Source organism: Echinops telfairi, unplaced genomic scaffold, assembly GCF_000313985.2.
Source record: "Echinops telfairi isolate 266 unplaced genomic scaffold, ASM31398v2 ScPeMD7_7457;HRSCAF=8495, whole genome shotgun sequence".
Taxonomy (NCBI): Eukaryota; Metazoa; Chordata; class Mammalia; order Afrosoricida; family Tenrecidae; genus Echinops; species Echinops telfairi.
The window spans coordinates 833,324-838,160 of record NW_022111357.1 but is presented as its reverse complement, the minus strand read 5'-3'; the positions used below and the strand labels follow the sequence as shown (position 1 = coordinate 838,160).

General features: G+C 42.9%; 1 non-coding gene across 1 annotated transcript; it reads right to left on the bottom strand.

Annotated features, from left to right (window-relative positions):
• Positions 1-1,085: 1,085 nt before the first annotated feature.
• On the bottom strand, positions 1,086-1,234 carry LOC115872792. The gene has a single exon (XR_004048038.1). It is a non-coding gene; the product is annotated as a small nucleolar RNA SNORA48 (small nucleolar RNA).
• Positions 1,235-4,837: the final 3,603 nt, after the last annotated feature.

Below are 4,837 nucleotides of genomic sequence, written 5' to 3'. Positions count from 1 at the left end.
GGTGCGTTGGGACCTAGGTAGTGTTTATACCTTTATTTTAAGCCACTGTGGGTTCATGTGTTAGCACAGTTTAACCTAATTTAACATGGCTTACACTTGCCTTATTATGATCTGGATCAAACACCACTGTTTGTCCTCCCAACATCTATTAGTTCCTGCATTCCTCGTAAGACTCACTGCCACTGAGTTGATGCTGACTCACAGTGGACCCTGAAGGACAGGGTAGAATTGCCCATGTGGATTTCTGAGACTGTTACTCTTTACAGGAGTAGAAAGCCCCATCTGGTAGTTTGAACAGCTGACCTTGTGGTTACCAGTCCAACACATAACCACTATGCCACAGGACTCCTTTCCTCCTAAGAGAGCCCCAATTTTGGCCAAGTTTTGACCACTTCTACGTGATCATTTGTTTGGGGGAGGAGAGTCCAATTCTCAGCCACAAGGGGTGAATCGTAATTAAGTTAGGCCATTCTGATGGTAGTTTACTTCTTGACAAGTGGTTAAGGTTAGACCAGGCTTTGATCCCCTGCTGAGAATCACCATGTCCACCCAAACTCACCGCTGTATTCAAGTCGATTCTGACACATAGTGACCCTATGTATGATTTCTGAAGCTATAAATTGTGCGTGTGTGCTTACTAACCATAACTGTGCCAGGTTTACTGTACTCTTCCCAACAACCCTGAGATAAATACCACTTAAACAATTTACAGGGGGAAAGTGGAACATGAAATCCCTTGCAGATCATACTGGCAATTAAATAGGGCAGAAACAACATGAACTCAGCCTGATTGCTGGTTCAAAATACTGCTTCTCAAAGAAAAGCTACCGATGTGGGCTACCAACATAGATGATTTTGTACTCCCGAGAGGAGTCGAACCCATGAATTAAAAGTCCTGGAAACCACTTGTAATCCATTGTCACCTCCCAGCAAAGTCTTATAAATATCCACAATCCACTGCACCTTAGGCACAGAACTGGAGCCAGGTGACAGGTAAGGACTATAGCTACAAGGATCCTAATGGGATTCTACCAATAATTCTCTAATTACCCTTGCCCAGAAATTAAGAGTTGACCATTAGAATTTTATGTGCCTTAGGCATAAAACAGCTCTGGCCACAAGGCAAGCATCAAGCTAGGATGAACTAAGGACTACATGGCTGCTCGGCCACTGACTGATTAAGAGTACCACCATCACCACCAATCAGGTGTCTCTTTGCCCATAGGCGGGGGTTGAGGCTGTAAATTTGTTTTTAATCGTTTTATTAGGGGCTCATACAACTCTTATCACAATCCATACATACATCAATTGTGTAAAGCACATTTGTACATTCACTGCCCTCATCATTCTCAAAACATTTGCTCTCCACTTAAGCCCCTGGCATCAGGTCCTCATTTTTCCCCTCCCGCCCCGCTCTTCGCTCCCTCATGAGCCCTTGATAATTTATAAATTATTATTTTGTCATATCTTGCCCTGTCTGGCATCTCCCTTCACCCACTTTTCTGTTGTCCATCCCCCAGGGAGGAGGTCACATATAGTTCCTTGTAATCAGTTCCCTCTTTCCTACCAACTCTCCCTCTACGCTCCCAGTATCGCCACTCACACCACTGGTCCTGAAGAGATCATCGGCCCTGGATTCCCTGTGTTTCCAGTTCCTATCTGTACCAGTGTACATCCTCTGGTCTAGCCAGACTTGCAAGGTAGAATTCAGATCATGATAGTGGGGTCAGGGAGGAAGCATTTAGGAACCAGAGGAAAGTTGTATTTTTCATCATTGCTACATCGCACCCTGACTGACTTGTCTCCTCCCCAAGACCCCTCTGCAAGGGGATTTCCAGTGGCCTACAAATGGGCTTTGGGTCTCCACTCTGCACTCCCCCCTTCATTCACTATGGTAACATTTTTTGTCCTGATGATGCCTTATACCTGATCCCTTCGACACCTCGCGATCGCAAAGGCTGGAGACTGTAAATTTTGAATGGAACGTATAGCCTCATGGTTCTCCCCTGGAGTGGCTGGTGGGTTTGAACTACAAACCTTGCAATTAACAGTCAAATGCTTATCCAACAGCGCCACCAGGGCTCCTTTCTGTATGCATACCATCTTGTAAAATGTAGATTCTGGTTCAGGATATCTGGGATGGAAATGCAAATTCTCAGTAGGAGGTTGAACTAGAATGAACTGATTCACAGCCCGTCTGTTGTTGTTATTAATTGTAACCAAATGGTTCCAACTCACCATGATGCCATGCATAACAGAGTGAAGCGGAGCCCAGTTCTGCACCGTTCTCACAGTGTTCTTATGTTTGAGCTCACTGATGCACCACCGAGTTGGGCCACGTTATCGAGCACCTTCCTCTTTTTTTGCTGCCAGTCTACATTACTGACGATGATGTCCTTCTCCAGGAACTGATCTCTCGTGACAACATGTTCAAATTACTTGAGACAAAGTCTCACCATCCTTGCCTCGAAGAAGCATTCTGGCTGTACTTCTAAGACAGATGGGTTAGTTCTTTTGGCAGTCCAAGGTACTTTCAGTTTTCTCCAGCCCCATAATTCAAGCGCATGACTTCTTTGGTCTTCCTTATTCAGTGTCCAACTTTCACATACCTATGAGGCAATGAAAAAGTCCAGGGCTTGGGTCAGGCATACCTTAGTTCTCAAAGTCACCACTTTGCTTTCCAGCACTCGTGCAGTAGATTTACCCACTGTAATGTACAAAACAGATTTTTTTTCAAAGCTATGTATTTAAACTTTTTTTTTTTTTTAGAAAACAACCTTATCACCTTCAAAGTACTCTCCATTACACTTAATACATTTGTCAAATCTGCGATTCCATTCTTGGAAACATTTTTCAAACTCATCTGTTTAGATGGCTGACAGCATCTCCCTCAGTTTTTTGCCTCACTTCTCCTACATCATCGAGTCCCCATCCTTTCATGTCCCTCTGCATCCTCAGAAATAGAAAGTCACATGGAGCGAGGTCAGGTGAGTCAGGTGTGTGGGGCAAGATAGCATGCTGTTTTTTGCCAAAAACTGACCCACTGAGATGGCGTGAGCAGGTGCATTATCGTGGTGGCAAAACCAGTCCCCCATCTGCCACAAATCAGGCCTTTTTTGTCACACTGTTATATGATCTTTTCCAAGCCTCTAAGTAGAAAGCGTGATTAACAGTCTGACCTGGTGGAACGAACTCCACTACGACTTGACATTTGCATCTATTTGGGAAGTTGACAGATGTCCAGAACAAGGTTTGTCATCAATGAACACTTCACCTTTTTTGAAACGAGAAAACCACACGTGCACTTGAGTTTTTCCCATAGCACTGTCCTTGTAAGCTGTGTTCAACATCACAACAAGCTCTGTAGCATTTTTCCAGAGCAAGAAACAAAATTTCACAGCTGCAACTGTTCTCTTTAATCAGCCATCACCAAAAAATGAGGTTCAAGTGAAATTCATGAAAAAACTCACTGTGACCAGAGAGAACCTTCCCAGGCAACACCACTGGGTGCACTGACTCAGAGCAAGTTGCAGGATGATCACCTACTGGTAAAATGTGTACTATGAAGGCAGAGCTTTTCCCCCCACTTTTGGGAGGGGGGTTCCCCTTGTATCTTTTGATCTCTTGACTGCTGCTTCCATGAACATTAATTGTGGATCCAAGCAAGATGAAATCTTTGGCAACTTTATAATGACCCCATGCGCCATTTATCATGATGTCACCCATTGGTCCAGTTGTGGTCCAGTTGTAAGGATTTGGGTTTTCTTGTCATTGAATTGTAATCCATATTGAAGGCTGCAATCCTGGAACTTTATCAAGTGCCTCAAGTTCTCAGTTTCAGCAAGCAAGATTGTGTCAGCTGCATATCGCAGGTTGTTAATAAGCCTTCCTCGAATCCTGATGCCATATTCTTCTTCATAGAATCCAGCTTCTCTGATGTTCAGCACACAGATTGAATAAATATGGTGAGAGGATACGACCCTGAAGCACACCTTTACTGATGTTAAACCATGCAGGATGCCCTTGTTCTGTTCACCCAACTGCCTCGTGGTCCATGGACAAGTTCCTCATGAGCACAAGAAAGGGTCTGGAATTCCCCTTTTCAAGTTTGTTATGATCCACAGTCAAATGCCTTTGTATAGTCAATGAAACACAAGTGAACATCTTTCTGTTATTCTCTGCCTTGAACCAAGATCCATTTGACATTAGCAATGATATCCCTTGCTCTATGTCCTTTACTGAATCTGGCCTGAACCTCTGGCAGCTCCCTGTCAATGTACTCCTATTACCATTGTTAGATGATCTTAAGCAAAATTTTACTTGCCTGCTATTTTTTTTATTGTTTATTGTTTTCTTTTTTTTTTTTAACATTTTATTAGGGGCTCATACAACTGTTATCCCAATCCATACACACATCAATTGTGTAAAGCGCATTTGTACATCGTTTCTCAAAACATTTTCTCTCCACTTAAACCCCTGACATTAGGTCCTCCTTGCCTGCTATATTAATGATATGATTCTATACTTTGAACATTCTGTTTCTGGGATGGGTACAAATATAAATCTCTTCCAGTCAGTTGACCAAGTAGCCATCTTCTAAATTTCCTAGCATAGATGAGTAAGTGCTTCCAGTGCTTTATCAGCTTATTGAAACAGTTCATTGGGTTTTCTATCAATTCCTAGAGCTTTGTTTGTGATTAATTCTTTCAGTGCAGCTTGAAATTCTTCCTTCAGTACCATTTGGTTCTTGCTCACATGCTATTTCCTGAAATAGTTGAATGTTGACTAGTTCCCTTTGGTACAGTGACTCTGTGTATTCCTTCTACCTCCTTTTGAT